This window comes from Lepisosteus platostomus, chromosome 5 (assembly GCF_059453375.1).
Source record: "Lepisosteus platostomus isolate fLepPlt1 chromosome 5, fLepPlt1.hap1, whole genome shotgun sequence".
In the NCBI taxonomy this organism is placed as follows: Eukaryota; Metazoa; Chordata; class Actinopteri; order Semionotiformes; family Lepisosteidae; genus Lepisosteus; species Lepisosteus platostomus.
The window spans coordinates 44677605-44699218 of record NC_142615.1 but is presented as its reverse complement, the minus strand read 5'-3'; the positions used below and the strand labels follow the sequence as shown (position 1 = coordinate 44699218).

General features: G+C 38.1%; 2 non-coding genes across 2 annotated transcripts; both read right to left on the bottom strand.

Annotated features, from left to right (window-relative positions):
- Window positions 1-5861: 5861 nt before the first annotated feature.
- Window positions 5862-5933, bottom strand: trnaw-cca (transfer RNA tryptophan (anticodon CCA)). The gene has a single exon. It is a non-coding gene; the product is annotated as a tRNA-Trp (tRNA).
- A 15255-nt stretch (window positions 5934-21188) lies between these two features.
- LOC148667028 (U7 small nuclear RNA) lies at window positions 21189-21246 on the bottom strand. The gene has a single exon (XR_015938905.1). It is a non-coding gene; the product is annotated as a U7 small nuclear RNA (small nuclear RNA).
- Between the last annotated feature and the right edge of the window lie 368 nt (window positions 21247-21614).

Below are 21614 nucleotides of genomic sequence, written 5' to 3'. Positions count from 1 at the left end.
TTAATATGTTTTAATTATTTTTGCATTTTATAGATCTTTTTTAATATATTGAGCATTTTAGCATAATTTTAAAATAGGACTATCAATGCTCCTGACTTCTAAAACCTGTATTTATTCTGACATTTTTCTCTCCAACAGCAGATGAGGAGGGATGCATTTGATTTTAAATTGGTTGATTTTAGGGGAAAATGTACATTAATTTCTTTGTACGTATCATCAGTGGGAAACTTGGCATTTTGGGATGAATTGCAATCTTTACTGCAAGACTGATATAGAAATGACGGGAGATTTAAATGACACATTTGATAAATCAGACAGGCACAGTACAACATCTAAACTGGCAGAACCCTCTAAAGTACTGAAATATTTTAGGCACATTCATAATCTACGAGATGTTTGGTGGTTACTGTGTCCTGCTACCCTTTCATATTTTTTAATGTGCATGAATCTGTCCCACTTCTTTTACTAGTTTTTAAGGAAGATTCTGAAATATCTGATTACGAGATCAAGCCAGAAAAAAATGATGACAATTAGTAAGAAGAAAGATACAATGTATTGACAATGTAATATGCTTTAAAGGATTAAAAGGAAAATAAATACTTTATCTATGCAAACTAATTCAACTGAGCTCCTCTTAACACTATAGCCTGAAGAATTGCCAAAGCACAATGTATCACTTTGGGTGACACTAAGGGAAGAGGAACACAACACTCAAAACCACAAACCACTTATTTTCAACAGCAAAAATATGCTTGAAAATATTTGACAAAAAAAAAGAAACCTTACATGCATGGAAACCAATATTTATCTGCTAGGGTAGAATGCAGCAGAGAACAGTAGGGCAGAAGGTTAGTGTAACTCTATAGTGCATCACAGAGGCCAGTCTCTTCCCCTCATTATGCAGGCTGACTTGTTCACAGTGAACTGTCCTCCAGCGATAGTCAGCTGCAATCACTGACATCAGACATGATGTTAATACTCTGACAGCACTTTGGCTGATTTGGTTAATGCGTTTTCCTATTAAACAGGAAATCTTGAGTTCAAATCCCAGTGGTGTCTTTCTTCCTGTCTTGTCTTATAGAATGTATCACTATGGATGATCATGTGCGGCTTGATTTTGTTAAATGCAAGTTTTCATTTTCTTTCTAGAACAACTTGCTTTTCATGAAATTCATACAGCTTGCGAAAGATGAAACACAGATCTTGCTTATCAGTGCAAAACAAATATCACAGGCCGGCAAGAATAAAGTCTTTTTTTTTACAAAAAGCTTGCAAATGGAGAAAAGGGATGCACGTGAGTCTCTGGGAGCTGTTAATTGAAAGGTTAGTGGTTTGAGCCCATTTCTCATTATTCTACTTAATTGGATTTCTTAGTAAAACCTTAACCCACTTGATATTTGCAGGAAATGCAGTTTTTTTGTGTGACGAACTACAACAAGTAAACAAGTGAGTACATTAGTCATTATCACTGGGAATGACCAGTCATGGCCAACATTCAAGGGAATTGTATTTAGTCACGGACTTTGACCTTCAAATGGTTGGCGGGAGAATTCATTTATACTCTCGTTGCACCCTTAGTTAAAATATTTAAAATTACAACACAGATTTGTTGGAGAACTTGAAAAGCAAAAAAGACAGTTGGACAGCATGATTATGTTAGGACTGTACATTTGTATTTCAATACTTTTGTATATTTATCTTAATTTTCATATACATGTAACCATAAATGCTGTTCTATATATATATAAAGATTGTTGTATTTTATAATATTTTAGCAGAGGGCACAAGGGGGTCTATTATACCTTGCGAAACATCCAAGACAACTATAATAGAGGCTCATATTTTAATAAAATTTGCTTTAAAAGAAAACCAAAATTTGTATGAAATCATCCCTCAATATCGAAGTTCAGTTGAAGGATTTGAAGAAGCAACAGCGATAGGTGAGTACATTGATTTTGGACCCATGTTTGCATCTGAATAATCTTTCCTCCTGGAAAGAATTAAAAACAGGTCTGTTTTGAGTCTCATGATGATTCTCTTCTGGATCTGAAAAAAAAAACAGTGCAAATTTGTTTCCGATGTATTTTTCAATTTTATCAGATTTTATCAGGTGAATGCAGTCGATACGTTCAAGTTTTTATATGATGACAGGACCTACACTTAGGGCTCAGTACTGATAACACTGCTGATATTGATGGAGTAGAAATAAGTGATGTATTGGCAGCTTTATCTGAGTCCAGAAGTCCTAGAACACCTACAAAAATGTTAGGATTCAGAGGAAGAAATATTTTTCTACCTCACCCAATCCTGCTGCATTAACGAGACTGAAGTTGGCTGCTTATTCGCCAGCTTCTTATTCGCGTTTTTCGTTCCACCTTAAGTGCTGCTGCTGTGATGTTATGCCGCCTTTCGCCTGTAGATGGCTCTCTATAGTCATTTTTAAAAATACTAATCCGAGTTGATTACTGCACATATCCTCAGTAAAGGGGAATTTGTAAGTAATGATTATCCAAATTGCATTTTTGTATGAAACACATTTCAGAAAATCGAAAACCAATTTTCAAAACTCACAATAACACAAACTGGCATGTTAGACAACAAGTAAATAAGACAAAGGCAAAACGTGAATTCTCAAAGTCTCAAAATCTTGCATTTTGCAAGAAATGTTATTATAGCAGTTTACAATGGGACATTTAGAACATGGCATATGAGAATATATGGTTAACGGAGGATGAGCAAAGGGTGATGACACTTTCTGCTTATTGCTATGACCCTCCCTCCTGATTATAAAATCGTCTCACAATTCTGCCACTGAGGTGTGAGACACAATGTAACAGACTCTCAAAATCCTGAACTTCAGGAAATGTTGCTGTACCATTTTTAAAATATGACCCTCTGAATGTGGCATGAGAGAATTTATAGGGAAAAGCTAATTGCTCTTTCTGTTGTATTGCGATGGCCCCTGTTTAGAAAAAAACATCTCAGAATTCTGACACAAAGGTGTGAGACACAATGTAACAAATTATGAAAATCATGAAGCATAAGAAAATTTACTGTACCATTTTTTTAATATGACCCTCTGAACATGGCATGTGAGGATTTATAGTCAACAAAATAGAACCCCTTCTGCTGAATTACTTTTTCCCTCCTTCCTCGTTACCAAAACATCTTAGTATTCTGACACTAAGGTAAGAGAGACAAAATCACTCATCACGAACATTTGTAATTACAAAACTTCACTGTTGCATTTCTGCGTTGTGACATTCTGAACATGGCATGTTAAAGTATATAGAAAACCTAGATCAGAACAGGTTAAATGTAATTCATAGTGATTTATATTTTTTTAATTCTTTCTAAATGAAAAAATATGTTTTTCAGTGATTATGACACTTCAGTATTACATAAAATATGCTTCAATGCCAAAATAAATAATAATGGAAAAAATACCCACAGTGGACATTCATAGTTGTGATTATAGGAATGTTATATATCAGGTGGGTAGCTGTGTCAGCATGCGTAGGCTGCATAGGAAAAAGTAAAGGATTATTCCATGCTGAAAAGAGAAGAAAGGAAACATAACGTGTTGGCCGTGGAGCCTTCTTCAGGTGTGAGAAAGACAGGGCTGTAAGCAAAGATCATTTCCTTTATCTTTGCTTACTGCAGTTTAAAGACTTTAGGAAGTTTTACGGCTAACAGCTCCACATCAACTTCCTTTTATAACTAACCTCATCAGATCCCTCAACTCCCAACTCTTCCAATTTCTCACTTCAGAGAAGGATAAAAAACTCAATCATCCTCTACAGAGAAAAACCATCAACACCCCTACCACCTCCACCAATCCTAACCTTGTTTTTACTATACCCTCTGACCTTTCCCTTTCACCCCTTTGCATCCTCAGCTAACATATTTTAAAATTACAATAGACTGTATAGTATTTATGTTTAAAATTAAGGTAAATATGTCAAAATATCAAAATCCAACTGCACAGTGCTATCGTAACAATGCTTGTCAAGTTCTCAAACAAACCTGCATTTTATTTTTAAAATATTTCAGCAGAGGATTCAACTGGAGTATAAATGAAGATTCGACGATACTTTTTCTTGGGTGAATATGGTTTTCTGGGGAGTTTCAATGTTGGGCATTATTGGACATTTCCCGGTGACCCTGACACGTGTTAAACACTCGCATTTCCTGCATATATTAAAATGGTTATGGTTTCGCTGAGAAATCCAATTGACTTAAGACAACGTTTATACTGCAGAAGAATCCCATCCCTGGGTGGACTCGAACCACCAACCTTTCAGTTAAAAGCCAAATGCGCTAACCGATTGTGCCAAGTTTTCGGTTAAAAAAAACTCTCTTACCGTTTATTTTGCCAGACGGTAATATTTCTTCTGCACTGATAACCAAGAATTGAATTTCATTTTTCGTAAGCTGTGTGAATGTAATCAAAAACAAGTTTTCCAGAAAGGAAATGAACACATGCATTTAACGAAATCAAGCCCTTTGTGATTGCCCGAAATGATACGTTCTGTACTACAAGATAGGAAGAAAGACACGGCTGGGATTTGAAACCCGGTTCTTTTGTTTAATAGAGAAGCGCTTTAACCAACTAGGCTACGGTGACAGGACAACCATCCTCTTTTACAGCCGCTTGGACACACCGCTCTGAGACATCTGCGTTCAGTAAGCGCTGAACCTGCGCTCAGAGCAAATTGCCTCTTTTACATAGCAGCCCCGACACTGAGAAACGAAGAGAACTGGCTTTTATCTGGCATTTTCATGTCCAATGCGTTTGATATCTCCCAAGGGCGACAGAGTTCTTTTGCGACACTATTTCTTCTTCTTTTTTATTTCTGTAGCTTTGATAAAAAACGAGAAATCGTGCAAGGGAAAAATGTCTTTTTTTTCATAGAGAAAACGTGCACCAGGAAATGTTGTGTTGAGAAGAAATGATTTAACATGATACGTGACCTAATTTATCGGAGCAATTGCTCAACCAGCAAGGTCTGGAGAGGTTGGAGAGTCTGGTGGATGTGATAATTATACGGTGTTGTGAAAGAAAACAGTCTTTCTTTGAATTCTCAGTCATTCGGAATTTCAGTGCGAAACATAAACCCCTTGTCTGATTTAAAGAGATTATATTTTAAAACTCATAAAAAATCAGAAAACACATGTTTCTCACTTTGAAATTTTAGACGGAGCGGTGCATTACTAGTAGCGGCGCTGAGCACACTATGGGGAAATTCAGGGTATGTGAAATCCCAGCGGTTTAATAAACAACGCGTCTGATTTCGGATCATAAGATTGTAGGTTCGACTTCTACCTGGCTCGTGTAAATTTTATTCAAGCTCCTCAGTAATAGATGTATATTATGTAATGAACCGCACCCGAAAGCAAACGTTGGGTCTGTTTCCTTTGTTTTCCAGCATGAAATAGCAAATCGTTACAAAAAGCACCTGCTAATGTCCAATAGCGGGGTTTTTTTTCAAATTACATTTTCAGGCTTCAGACACTTTTTAATAAAACAAAAGTGTCCGGAAACTCATTAACTCTCAGGTTTGCTTGAATCTGTGTTAAAAAAAGTTATCTGAAACTTCCGGGATTCCATTATCTGATGTAGCTGTCTCTAAAGTTGGACGTGATGTTAAGCAGATGCGAACTGTGCCTTTTCTCTTAAAAAAAAAACAAAGTTCTTTTTTTCCCCTTCACTCCAATGCTGGAGACTGTAAGCCTGTGTGAGCTCCACACTGCGTGTCCTGTACTGCTCTATGTACTAATCTATGTGGTGTACAGATAGAACTCAACTGCATGGTGTGAATTCCGTGTTCAGGACCAGCAGAACCTGAAAAAGTAACAGCTGACCTCGACGTGATTTGAACACGCAGCCTTCTGATCTGGAGTCAGACGCGCTACCGTTGCGCCACGAAGTCATGGCTGTCAATGTTTTTGAATTCCCCAAAGGACACAAATCAGCTTCACAAAAAAAAAATCTCATGTGAAGTGCGCAGCTCTTCCGAAGAGAGTCTCTTCTTACCACATTTTATTCTTCCTGCGCAGCTCTTGTGCAGGTGTTGTTCTCAATTACAGATCCAGGAACACTGATTGTTTTTTCTATTTTTTTAAATTAAGTACCCCATGGTGCAACGGTAGCACGTCTGACTCTAAATCCCCAAGTTCATTTTCAAAGTATTTCGGAGTCAACTGATACTGATCAGGTTCTGCTGCTACTGAACCCGCAGTCTTCACCTTAAAGTTCAATTCCCCAAGCCTTTTGACCTTATATGTCCATCCCTTCTCGTCAAAACTCGTATTTTCACAGGGTACCCTTCAGAAATCGCAGTATAGAATGAAAAAACTCCAGTAGATCTCGGCCGCTGTTGGTGATTTTCCTTTTAAAATAAATGAATCTCTGGAAATTTTACGGAGTGTATCACTTTCACTGAGACCGAGAAGTGTTAAGCTGTACATGCGTCTTTGTGGCTCAGTTGTTAACCAAAAGGGTGGTGGTTTGAGCCCTTCCAGGGACGCTACGAGCCTTTTAACGTACACACCCTCCTCACTTCATTTCTCCACGGCCGGTCTTGTACCGCTAACAAATACAGAGCCCGTAGGAGGCAGTAAGCTCGCATATATATAGCTCACTGTGTATATAATGAAGAAGCAGAAGTTAGTTTCTCATCTGCGCGTTACAGAGCCTTACGCAACTCGTAGTGTACCAACAGCTAGGGTTTGATCCCTGCACGGGCTATTAGTTGAAAGGCCACTGTAAATGACGTATAAGAGATTTATAGATAGATACTTTATTGATCCCGTGAGGGAAATTAATAAAGCTTATCCAGCTGGCTTTTATGTTTCACACTAAATTGCGATCTTGAAACCAAAATGAAATTGACATTTGTACTGTATGTTTTTTTTAAATTACAAAGCAAACAGAGTATTCCCTTAATTCAAAGATCAGATATTGGCCAAAACAAGACAATCAGACGTTGGCTGACTTTGGAACAGGAGCCTCTGCTTCGTCGTTTATTGAGCTTTTGATCAATGTCTGAGAGAAAAAGATTCGCTATTTTTACTCTTTGATTAAAGTACACAAAAAGCACCTTCCTTCGAGCTGGAATCGAACCAGCGACTTAAGGATTCCCTGCTGACTCCACTACAGTCCTCCGCTCTCCTTTGGACTCCTTTTTGTTTCTCGAGGGATCATATTAAACATTGCATTAGTATCGAGAGGAGGATCACCATGAAACACAAAACAAACAGTTTCATTCTGTCTTTTTTAGAAAGTAGCGTTTGTGCTACATTAATTATATTTTCGTGGAAATATAGAAGTTGTAAATGTTAAAATTTATATTTGAATCGAAATGTGGTTTTGAGTTAAATATTAGCGGGATCATGTGATTAGTTTGTTTGTCATTACTATATATATTGCCATTTTACTAGAATTTGTAACTGAAATTTACTAGTTGTGTTTTTATGATGATTAGCCATTTGTTGATTACAATATTGTATATAATGTATAATTTGAACTACATATTTTTCAGGTGTGAATAATTGTATATTTTAAGAATAAATTTCTAAAACAAATCATTGGCTTTATTTACTAGTTTCTACACCTATAAAATATTTATTTGATGTATAATAGACCTTTAACTATATATGTATATTAGTCCTCTAAATTTATCCGTATAATAGAACTCCAACCATTTATGTATAATAAACATATAATCATAGATGTCTAATTGACATATAACCATATACGTATACTAGAATTTCATTGTAGACCAGTTACGGAGCACATTTATACGTCTAAAGTATGCGTTTAATAGTCGTATATTCTACTTCTTTTGCCAACTGGGATGTGCCGATTTTAATTTAACAAAGCTAGATACACAGTTTGTTTCTCGAAAGCGTGTTATGTAAAAAAGATACTTTGCTAAGGATACAACGGGTGTATAAATGAATTCTCCTGACAGCCAGTTGAAGATAAAATTCCACACGTGAAAATGGTTTTCTTGGACATTTACAGGTACTTAATTGTTTACTTGTAGTTCCACATGAGTAAAATAGATATTTCCTGCAAATTTCAAGAGGGCTTGCGAAGAAATCCCATCAAGCTTTAGCAGAGATTATGGTTACAGCGGAACAGTCTGAAGCGCGTCCCTTAGTGGGTTTGAACCACCAGCCCTTCATTTAACAGCTGCACAGAGACACACTCCCGTTGCTTTTTGCCGTTCACACGTTTGTAGTTAAAGAATTATAAAATACTGACATTTTCCTGCCAGCCGGCAGTATTTCTTCTGCACTGACCATGAATAACCAATAACTTTATTTCATCTTTCGCAGTCTGTAATCCACAGAAAATGAAGTGAATACTTGTATTAAGCTAAATCAAGCCGACGGAGATGCACTGCCGTTGTTTTTCTCCACTTTTCGTTAAAAGGAGAAAAATCACTGACATTTTCTTGCGGTATTTCTTCTGTCCTGATTTGCAAGACTTATATTTTATATAAGTTGTATGAATTTCTTGAAGTTCAGAAACAACTTGTTCCACAAAGGAAATGAACACTTGGTTCAAAGTAAATCAAGATGTATGTATCTCTCGCTGCGTGTGCTCTTATCTGTCCATCTCTCTACTTTTCTCTCACTCTGACAGTCTGTGCAGAGTTTCTGAAGGGGATGTAACACCACTTGGCAAACAGAAAAATTATCAGAGGCAGAATAAAAAATCATTATTCTCTTCTCAGTCAGATTCACAGCTCAGAGACAATCGGACAGAAGCTCCATACTTCTTTTTATCCGTCAATCCAGAACCAGAGGACATTCAGTCAATCAGTGCTTTTACATGAATAATATCAGGCAGAACAGCCTGGACTCAGGTCACATCTCCCCATTTTCTCCTTCCTCACAGCCACTTAGAGACAGAGATGAGCTCCTGGTTCTCCTCTCTGTGAACTGGGCTCAAGACTCACTGATCTGTCAGCTGTGGACTCTGTTCCAGGTCAGAAGCAAGAAGCTTCTATTAACCCATTCCAGGACCTCCAGCCCTTCAGTATTACTTTCTTTACTGTATGTCAGTCTCCAAACATGTTTTATAAATGTTTTATAACACACGTGAGTGTGGAATTATCTTTTTATGTAATAAACACAAGTAGTGACACTTTGGTCAGTACATTGTATATTGATTATTAGTAGCCAATGGGCCGATGGTCGTGTCTACAGTAGTGACCAGTTGACCAGTCTGTAGCTCTCAGCAGTGGGACTCAGATCACACAGAAGAAGACCTGTCTGTGTGTGATTCCACACCAGCCCAGGGAATCACCAGCTCTCATATGTCTCTCACAGGTGTCTCACAGTCTTATAAATTTACAATTAGATGAATTATTGTAACAGGTAATCAGACTACCTATGGAACTGAGAGCAGGCTGGAAATAAAACCGGGATACACATTTTAACCTCCAGGATCAGGTTCCTGATCCTCCTGGCTTCTATACTCTGATGATTCGTTTAAAACATTTAAAAGCACTTATTACAGGGACTTGTGCTCGTTCTCTACTGCTCCACACGGGTACGCCTTGTAACACATTAATCTGCGAAGTAAACTATTTTTTTTCCTGTTTAATGAATTTCATTCCTTGGTTTGTCGCTCTCCTTTTACAACTGTTATGATTCGCTTCTCTTCACAGCCCGGTGTGTTCTTTTTTGGGGGGGATGTTATATCTGTAAGAAAAGCCCCCCAGGCTCCGGACAGGAGTCTCCTCCAGCGGAGACGCGCTCTGCTCTGTTACAAAGAGCGCTGTGACATCACAGACACCAGCCTGAGCGCCTGGATCAGAGAGCAAGACCGCGGGAGGCGCAGGGTGCGCACGGAGGAGAGTTATTGATCACTTATCTATCGAAAACCAATTAATTCAATTAAAAAACCGTAGAATAAACAATTAGCTTCACCGATTGGTGAGTACTGATTCTTTTTCTGGTTTTGATCCTGTTCTAAATATCTAGAAAACAGTCAATAAAGACTGTATCGATCAATTACCGTAGTGCGTTTAGTGTAAAAAATGTTCAAACCGAAATTAAACAATGATTATTCTTATTATTATTTAGGTAACTGTATCCTAGAGCTAAAAAAATATATTCCAAGTTGATAAATGTATGTAAGTAACAGTTTACATGTATTTTTTCCAGTGTTTATAAATCATAAGTATGGTAACCACGGGGACAGGCGCCATGTCACTGTGCGCGTCTAGGTGTATCGCGTTCGTCACAAAGAGCGATGTGACGTCATGGGTAGCAACAAATACTAATACTAGTGTATTCATATTAATATTAATGAGAGTACAACTGGTTGTTTTAATGCTAGTGTTCATGTGAGTATTAATGATGATAGCGCTACTGATAGTTTTAGTTTTAATGTTCATATTCATGTTAATATTAAATATAATTATAGTGTTACTGTTAGAGAATTAACAGTAGTAGTAGTAGTTTTAATACTACTGTTATTCTAGCATTACTGTTATTCTCTTTGGGGGAATTAAAAGCACACATGGCGAGTGACCTCGTGGTGCAACGGTAGCGTGTTTGACTCCAAATTAGAAGGTTGCGTGTTCAAATCAGGTTGAGGTCAGTTGATGTGTTTGCAGGTGCTGCTGGTGCTGAACCTGGAAATTACACCATACAGTTGTGTTTCAGCTGTACACCACATAAGTAATCTGAATGAAATAACAGCGCAGTACAGAACTACCAGTCAGGAGCTTATTCAGCGAATCATCTTGAACACGGCAAGAGAAAAGGCATATTGCACATCTGCGAAACATCACGTCCGACTTTAGAGACAGTGACATCAGAGAATGGAAGTTTCAGACCGCTTTTCTGTTACAGGTTCAAGCAAACCTGAAAGTTAGGGAGTGTTTGGTCACTTTTGTATGAAAAAGTGTCAGAAGCCTGTAATTATAATTTGCCCTTTTTTAATTGTGGTTGAAATCCACTCCCATGTACCAAGACCTTACAGTATATTCATGTTTACTTAAATGACTAACTATTGGACTATTGGACATGCAGGAAAGAAAGGAACCCAGAACCAACATTTGCTTTCAGGTGGGGTTCATTTACATAATGGACATCTATTTCTGAGGAGCCTGATTTGAATCACACAACCCCTGTAGAAGTCGAATCGACAATCTAATAAACCGAAATCAGACGCGTTATCCATTAAACCACCAGCCCGTCATGTAAATGAATTGCACCATGGTGAGTTCAGCGCCGCTCCTAGTAATATCCCACCCCAATCTTAAATTTCTACGTGAGAAACGTGTTTTCTACATTTTTATCAGTTTTTAAAAATCATCACTTTTAAGCAGACTAAGCCTTTATGTGTCGCTCTGAATTTCTAATTGATTTAGAATTCCAAGACAAAAGCGTTTTGTTCCACAACGGCGTGAAATGATCACGTCTTTCACTCTACTTCTCTCTTGTAGTAAAGCAGACCCTGCTGGGTGAGTATTTGTTCTGGTAAATTAGGTCACTTTTCATGTTAACTCACTTCTGCTAAACACAACATTTCCTTATGCACGGGAGTGTGTCTTTGTACAGCTGTTATACAAAGGGCTGGTGGTCAGGGACGCGCTTCGGATTGTTTCGATGTAAACATAATCTCCGCTAAAAGCCCTCTTGAACTTTGCAGGAAATGTGCGTGAAACCATTTTCACGTGTGGAATTTTATCTTCAGCTGGCTGTAGTTAGAATGCCTTATACACCCGTTGTGTATCCTTAGCAAAAATATTTTAAAATTATAACACAGAGTTGTTGGAGAACTTGACAATCATTATTAAATGAGCACAGTACAAATGTACATTGATATTTGTGTTGTATGTACTTTAATTTTAAAATATATAAACATAACTGTGCTGATATGGATGTTCATTTGAAGGATTTGAGGAATCTATAAAGGATGTCAGAACAACCAAAGAAACATTTGGGCATCTGCATATTTTTAAAGATTAAAGAGCACCGTAAGTGTGAAGTTTGCACACACGAGAGAAGAAATCAGTTTCAATGCACATCATTAAACTGATGGTGTGCTTATCAGTCATGCATTAAACATGTATAGCAGAGGATGGCTTTGATCCATCAATCTTTGGGTTATAGACCCAGCAAGCTTCTGCTGCGCCACTCAGCTATGTTTAACACAACTGCTTTTGCACTTGAGATGAAAAGTTTCAACGGTAAACGCAGACGTCACTGAGCACTTGGTCTTTTGTAGTACAAATCATCACACGCTGCTCTACATGGGCGTCTTCAAGATCGTTGAGAACCAAAGCTTCTGCCTTCCTGGTTACTGATTCTTTCTTCGTTAATTCCCAAATCTTCAATGAGAATCAGTGAAACGAAAACCAAACACATGTACACACTCGCGTCCTAGCATGAAAGAAAAATGATGGAAGCGTTTGAGAAATAACAAAAGTAGTCTGAACAGCTCCAGCCTATCAACTGCTCTACAAAGTGATCGCTATCTCCACACCCAGTTTATAACACTGAAAATGATTCAGGAAGCACAGCAAAGTTCTAAAAACAGCGGTTGAAAAGCGTCTAGATACATAAAATGACAATTTCTCAAAAGTAAAATCTTCATCTTTTAAATATTGTCATCCATATATTTTCATTTTCCTCTTTTTAACATAACACGCTTTCGAGAAATAGAGTGTCTTGTAATGAAGGCTGCATTAGAAAATGTGTATCTAAATTAAAATCGGGTTTATGACTTCTGCGTTTTTCAGCTTTCTTAGCGCTTGGGTCTCGATTCAGATATTGCAATGAAAGCAACAGGGGAGTAAGTTTTCCTTTTCTAAATCAAAGGTGATCTGCTCACAAGGAAGTATAAAAACTTCAGCGTTTACTTTTTGAAGACCACAAATTGTCGAAACACTGTTGCTTCATAAGCTTATAAGTAACGTTTCTGAGCATGCATTGTATTACTCATGCTGTTATTAATAAAAAAAACTTAAATTCACATAATGGAACTTGGACGGCTCAAAGTAGTCTATTCCTTGTACAACTTTACTTGCCCGCTGAGTAGAGTTTAAAGCAACTGCAGCAGAAGTAGCAGTAATAGCAACAGCATGGTTAGAGTGTCACAATACACTCTGAAATTATTGCGGCTTCAGATCGTTTTGTTCTGTTGAAGCTGCCTACAGGCTCTGAACTGTTGACATTGGCTGTGATCATCTTTTTTCAGGTTTCATGAAATTCTTCACATATTTGAAATATTCCATTCGGGTTCGCCTAATACACGGTGCAACCCGTACCTGCAGCAGAATGCTGTGGCACATTAAGCCGTTTTGGTTTGTAAGGATTAAGGAGCGTACTACAAATCGAGCAAGCGAAAAGAAAATTAAACAGGAGTCACTTTTTGGATTGCTAATCCATTGTACTCTGCTCGTCTAGGTTCAAATCCCATCCTTGTCATGGTTAAGGCCTGAGACGTGTGTGTTTTTTCTAAACGGTGTTTGCATTTGTTTCCTCTTCTACTCTTGTACTGGAGCAGTAATATTTCTAGTGGTGGACGAACATGGTATCACAGGTTGACAGCAGGAACACGTGGCCACAAGCTGCAGTACATTGGTTTGGGAACAGCAATAACTTTCCTGTGGAGACAGGTGCGCCGGTATTAATACAGCTCTTTCGAGTGGAAAGAGTAACAAGAACTGACTTAAACTTACCAGTTATGTTTAATAGCTAAAAACACAAAACCAACCTCTTCAGTGGTTGAATCTAAATTACAGAAGCCAATGCTGCCATCAAGGAAAAAAAATCTTGAGTTATGTAGTTTTGAGACTAAATATCTGACTTTCAGTTTGAAGCGGTACAATGGATTCCAGGTCACATTCGTTCTTAATTCATATATATGAGTGTGATAATGGTTAAAACTGTGTTTACATGAGGAACAAACAGTAACCTTTTCATTCCGAGAAGAAAGTCAGATTGTGCGCATTTCTCAGCACGCACATTGTCAGGAACACTAAACCCACAGTGCCAGCAAACCAATCGACAGCCTGTAGGTACTGCCATTGCAAATGTAAAAGGTTGTTCATACACACATATGATATCGTTGCTATCTCGTAATTAGGAGATAATTTGGTATTTCTTAATTAAGAGAACTCAGGATTTTTTTCCTTGGTGGCAACAATGCGCTTCTGCAATAAATCATAGACTCTGCTTTCAAAATACAGATGCAGCCATTCAAAATGGGTGAGGTATTTCGCGGCATACCCCGGTGGGCGTGTCGCAGTATCACGCGGTATCACGGTGTCACATGGTTAACTATCCGGCGTCGCCTTGTAAAACCGCCGGGGGGAGCTTAACCTCTCATGTACAGCATTTGAGCCTTTAATTTTGAACTGTGTATTACAGCATGTTAATCATCAGTCATTAAAATGTTGGTATATTTTATGAAAGCAAGATTGCTCAGTTGGACAAAAGTACACAACCTACCTTTATCAGAAATATTTATGCATCAAAGCCTTTACTGAAGATATTACTAATAGTATTAATAATGGATGACTTTAGACAAGCTGTATACTCAAAGTATAATTTATTTAGCACATTTGTACAAGCACTTGGAATATGTCCAAGCCATACTTTGTCAGGCATTTTGTTTTACTTCAACGGGCATAAAAACTTCCTTGCTTTTAACAGGGCGTTTCATAATTTCTAACTACGAAAATGATTTAAAATGCGACACCTATCATTCAACTAGAGCTTAAAATATCACAAAGATCCTCAAGAGCACAGGAAAGAGTGTATTAAAAGACACTTGTATTTATCAACGCTTTCTTTTCCGTATACCAGATTTTATGGAACCACTTCAGAGGGGTGTCAGCCAGTCAGATTCCAGGAATCGGCACTTTAAAGGAAAAATACACACTGGTATTCCATTTCTCCCTAACGATTTTAAGCATCAAAGTATTTAACTAGCATGTGAAATAGCGTGTGAAAAAGTGGTCGTTTTTAAGCTTTTCTGCTAATATAATATGGAATCGCGTATCTAAAGAATTCTTGTGCTGCGACAGGGCTGTGTAGGGCTGTTTCGCCTGTCTGTTCATGCGAGCTGTCTTGTAGCCTACTGGTCTAGGTGCGTGACTACCAATTGGCAGGTTGTGTGTTCAAATCCAGCTGGTGCTGGACTTTTCATTTTTATTTATTTATTTTTTAATCGCGTAACATAAACATATTACCGTATGCAAACTGTACTGTATACAGTATGTATATGTATATTTAATGTCTTAACTGTGCCTGTTTAAGTATTGAATATTCATATCTAATTTTACCACTGAAGGGAAATCTTAGTAGCTGAGCATAAAAAGAATAGGAGCATACTGCAACGCGTGTGAAGGCCATAAACGATATTAATTTTGGAACATAAACATACAGTATATGGCTGGTCTCGGTACTTTAAAGAAAACATACACGAAACATGGTTTCATTATGACCAGAATCGGTCTTGAGATATTTTTAACTTGATTTACAGTATTTGAGAGGTATGTCTTAACACCGATACTACAGTGCTTAAGTACTGCTCACGTATATGTTTCTAGGTTTATATTATGCGGTCAAATTACTTTTGAGCAACTAATAAGAAGCGCAAAACGGTATGCGTTTTAGTTTCGTTTTGTGCTGGGACCCGTGGATTGATTAGAGATTTCAAGTACATACAAGTCATTTTTTAAATTTTGTTGTTCGTCTTGAAAAAATGTTACGAGTACATCATCTATCAACAATTACACAGGTTCTGTTTCCATATTGCGGATTTTGGTTACGTAATATTATTTTCTAGATTTCACGTTGTGAATATATGATTTGGGCAAACAGAGCAGCAAAGAAGTACATTATGGGTTGTTGTTTTTTTTTTTGCAGTTTTATCTAGAACAAGCGATGCTTAAACCTTTGTCTGATTCTTGTGAAACTATCCACACGACAGTTACAGTACCTAGGAGTTGACTTCCGTGATGTCACTGATGGGATGTTTCTAAAAATCCATCCTCTGTAAAACGTCTTCTCTAGTTGTCCTGCATATGTATTCGCTAATGAAGCTGTGTGTTCTGAGCCTGGATCTCTACATTTCTGTATGAACCAGCTTAGAGGGCTAAAGACAGCTTGTGTTTAAATTGAGTGTAAGGCAATTTATGCTTCTAAAGTCATGGTCAACATTTATTATTGTACTGTGCTGTAAACTTGTTCTGTGCCAAGTCACATTATTTTATAGCGTTTTTATAGCGTTATCAAATCCGGTGGCGCTGTGTGTTAGTTTCCTGACTCCCATTATTCAAACTGCGACACTGATCATTCATCTCTAAATAAACTTTATTTTATATAGTGTTTTAAGCGAATAGGTAATTAGATTGCTCATAAACCTAATCACTTTTTCTACATAAACACAGCGTGATAGCTCTCTGAAAATGCTTTTCCTTTATTTTTAAAGTAGGCTCAGATTTCAACTATAGATAGTATTATTATAAACTTTCTTGGAAAAATGTATTTTATGTAAACCATGTTTGCTATTAATTCATTTAGGGCTAAAATACGTTCATTGTCTTCCAATCGAGTCGAGTTGACATTGGAAGCCTGCCACACCCGGACTGTTAAACCAACGCATTAGCACGTCAAAGCCCATTGAGCCAGTATTGGCTTTAGTATTCCCCCCCTCTCCCCTTCAATTCAAGGTGTTTTATTTGCACGACAGATGGGTACAAGCAGTGTTGGGTATGTATATTGTAACGCTTACGGCAGACAGGCACTGTGTAAGAGCCGGCGCACCAGAGCAGCGCACCGAGGGAGCGTCTGCATTTATAACTTAGTTTTTAAAATTAGTCAAGCAATATGAATTGCTAGTTAAAGACTTCGATGCTTAAAATGTTTAGGGAAAAATGAAATACTGGTGTGTATGTTTGCTTTAAAGTACCAAGACCAGCCATATACTGTATGTTTAAGTTCCAAAATTAATATCGTTTATGGACTTCACACGCGTTGCAGTATGCTCCTATTCTTTTTATGCTCAGCTACTAAGATTTCCCTTCAGTGGTAAAATTCAATATCTACAACGGGCACAGTAAAGACGTTTACAGTTAGTCTTTCTACGACAGACCAACGGACCACGAGTGCCCCTGTCGGTCAACCAATCACGCACCGCTGTATTTTGCGTCATCGCGCATCACGATGCACGACGCCGTAGCCAATTACCTCCGGTATGTGTCTGTACCGGGCACCTTGAATGGCTGCATCTGTAGCTGCACCAGGCACTTGGACACAGATAAACACGGATTTAAAATTCAGGAATATGAATGGTCAATTGCTTACAGTTGGGTTTTTTACGTTTCGTATTTAGCGATTTGTGTATCAATATTTTAACTTATTTTATAACAATCTTTCAATTCATTAAATTGCTAACAATGTGTAAAATAAAAACAACAGCACCGTTAAATGCTGGGGAGACAGGTAGTTTTTTTAACAATCAGATTCCAATCTCTAATGCTGTGTGAGAGTTTACGTAACTTTCCTTTTCTCACATTTTCTGACGACTATTCTAAAGGGGCACCCTGTCAACTGCTAATACTTTTAGAAAATCTGTCTGCGTTTGATTATTGTCGTTTTATTTTTTTAAAAGTTCAATATTGATCATAACTAAAGAAAATAATAATCACGAACAAAAAAAAAGGGCTGAAGATGCAAGTCGCTCTTGAATCAGAGCTGGGTGACATGGGCTTCTGTTCTGATATGGTTGTACGAGAAGCAGGAGGAATCGCTTCACTCATATGAACCATGAGCTGAATCAGGAGGGAGACATGTCAATCAGGCAGGAGTTGAACCTACAATCTCCTGATGAAAAAGCGTTTTTTATTTAGCTACTGGCCCTGGTCTTATGACTTAACTTCACCATAGTGAACTCAGCGTCACTACTAGTAATACATCACCTCCAGTCCAAAATTTCTAAGCAAAAAAAAATATATATAATTATACGTATATATAATATATTTAAAAAAGACAAAGGGTTTGTGTGTCGCGCTAAAATTCCGCTTCATTTTGAATGCAAATAAAAACCATTTTCTTCCAAGAAATCATTTTTTCCCATCCTTCATACTATACATCTCTCTTGTAGTAGTAAAGCATTTTGATTTAAACCAAACAATACATTAAAGGTTTTATCTATACACTTATACTTACGCTGCAGTGCACCGGAGCCTGATACACGATACCGTCCGGTTTCAGCCTCACAGACACGTCCGGACCCCGCTGAACGATAACCTAATCTGCGTAACCTCCTTGTTCACAGCTCCCTTGACCCCCCTCAACAACCATCCACACCAGGCACTTTCCCTTGCAACAGAGCTCGCTGTATCACCTGCAAGTACACAGCCACCACCACACTCATTCAAGGCCCCTCAGGACAATTCCGGATCACCCAGACAGCATCTTGTACCTCCAGCAACCTTATTTACTGTATCTCTTGCAGTAAATGCCCAGCCATCTACATTGGAGAAACAGGAAGGAGACTCGGAGACCGCTTCAGAGGACGTGTCAGGGCTGTGAAGATTAAAGATCTCTCCAAGCCCATTGTTTCTCATTTCACCTCTGACGGCCACAACCACTCTAATCTCTCCGTCTGTGTTCTCAAAGACGGTTTTCCGAACTCATACATCAGAAAGACCACTGAAACTAAAATTATTCTGCAGCTAGGATCACACATTCTCCCTTCCCTTAACGACACACTACTGTTCTTTGAAATTTTCTCCATTCATTGGAAGTTTCATTTCACACCTCTCTGCACCCATTCTGACTTCACACCTCTTGATTGGCCTCTCTTTCTGTCCCCTGCTCCCGCCTCTCACTCCTCCTCCCTCCCAACCTTTTTTCTCCCACTACTTTAGCTTTGCCTACTGCCCTATCTCTCTCACACCTGAAGAAGGCTCCACGGCCGAAACGTTGTGTTCTCTTTCTTCTTTTTTTCAGCATGGAATAAACCTATAACTTGTTCCTATTTTAATCAAAATAATATTAAGACCTGTATGTATTCAAATAGTATTATCATTATTTATACTTACGCATCAAAAGACGATTGCTGAGAAAAACATGACAGTATTTAACCTAAATGGCAAACAACAAATATCAGCAATGCATTGTGGTGTATAACCAGAAAAGATGCTGTGTTAGATATGTTTTCAATTTCAATTATATATGTATTTATTAATGTTGTCAATATTATTACGGTTGCAATTTAACCATGGTGAGAATCCCTGCCTGTCATACAGGAGAGTGGGGTTTGATTCTTGACAGGGAGCTAAGGAGCTTTTTCTATGACCTGTTTACAATTTAAACTGTAGTGTGAGATACCTTTCTTCTACAGAAATCTATTTTTTTAAAAAGGAGATGAATTAGTTATAACAACACAAAACATCAAAGTGAAGTTGCTTTTCAGCAACTCCTTGGCTACATGGGAATTTAGTTTTTTTGACAGCAGGGTCATTTGCAAAATTAAACAAGGAATTGATTCACTCCTGTGGAATACTGTATAAAATGGAAGACAGGTTTGATATGGAAACAACTACACACATTTTATTTTTTTTTCCAATTGTACTCCCATCAAAGTGACATAAGAAAAGTCATTGTCAGAAGTGGGATATGAAAACAAGCCACCAGGGGAGACCGATGTAATAACGTCACCAGAAATATATTGAAAACAAATGGGCTGTCACTAAGGAAATTCATAGAGAAATACAGGTTCCACCATAAAACACCATAAGGAGTGCAAAACATGTTAAGTTATTTCTGTACTTCATCAGTGTCGGTAAAAGAGGGACTCAAGGACACAAAGACTCTAGTTTGGGATTCAGGCTGAGAAAGGGAAGTGTGACTTTGGACACAGGGCATTGCAGAGAGGAACAAATGGCGCAACGAAACAAAATGCCAAAACCCCAGATTGAACCAGGGACCTTTAGAGCATCAGTCTAAGGCTTTCTCAGCTGAGTTATTTCAACCTCTGTGTACGATCCAACCTCTGCTGTCTGCAGTAGCCTCCCAAAGTTCCAGCATGAGTGCACGAAGAGGAGTGGTAGAGTGTTACTGCAACGTCATTCAGAAGGGGAGTGATCCAGCTCAGCTCTCTGAGGTTTGGTAGATACATCTTCTTCATGAGTAATGTAGGATCAACTTCTTCAGGCTGGAGGAAGGGCTTGCATTTCGGCAGTAGTAACTGACTGAGTAGTGACTTCTAGGACCTGGTCTTATCAGGTTGCTTTCAGTTCTGCTGAAAAGACCTGTCTCTAGGAAATTTAGGAAGCAGAAGAATGACTATCTGAAAGGTGACATGATCTGCTGGCTGTTTGATGTGATGTGATGTGATGAATGACACAGGAAATTCGAATTCTTGCAATAAGACAAAACAAGATCCATAAAACACTGGCAGGAGTGCAAAATGTGAGAAGATAAAAAGACACCTGTTTCTGCCCAATTTCAAACAGGGGATCTTGCGCATGTGTGATGAACGTGATAATCACAATATTACAGAAATGACAGCAGTATTGAACATGGCGAGACGTAAAAGATTGTTAATTACCTTCAAATACTCACAGTGTGTTTATTCTGCTGTATTAATTTACTGTGCTCATCCGGCAGTTACAAACTTGTTATCTACACACTGTTCCCAGAGCTGGATAGGTGACTCCACATTCTACAGTTTTCTAGCAAAAGAGGAAGTCAGACTATAGAAATGGAGAAAATCTCCTCTTCAGAATGTGGAAATATATTCCTGAGAGAAGTCCTTTCTCGAAGTTCAACACTCTCTGCAAGTCACCCATTCCCACCTTGCGCAGTGTAGTGGTTATCACATTCTCTTAACACACCAAAGAGTTTCAGTTTGAAAGCGGGCGAAAACAAGTGATCACTTTTTGCACATTGGTCACTGCTGACATTGCTTTATGGGTCTATTTTCTATACTGTGCTGATCAATTGGAAATCAAATGGCAAAAAAGACCCGTTCCCACACCTAAGGTCAAATAGTAGGAATCAAAACTGTTCGAGTGTATGGAAGCACACAGCTTTATTAAGACTTCCAAGCGCAAGATCTTTTTATTCCTAAAAGACCCTATTTATGTTGTATGAGAAACATTAATATTAATACAGAATCTTTTTTGACAAAATAAATGGGCTTCCTGACTTCAGAAAGCCTTCTAGACAAATACTAAAAGAGCAAAAATTCCATTTGGTAAATGAAATGAAAACACATACCCTACCAAACCTTGAGTACAGGCCATTCAGGGTGATAATACAAAACCATTTATAATTCAACAAATAAAAGCTGTCAACTGGTAATCACAGCTACTCATAAAAAAAACTGAAGTGGCAATACACAGTAGGTGACTCTTGAGTGCAAGTTAAATCCATGCAAGAAGGGGTTTAGTGTTACATTTCCAAATCAGATATGCAAATGAGAGATCTGGCCCAGCCAATCTCAAAGCTCCCTTGGTCTGGAATGGAGCTGCTCCCCTCTTCTAGTTATTCACACTGGTGTTAGGTTACATATTAGCACATTTCATCTAATTCAGTTGTTTCAGAAAAAGAAATAAACA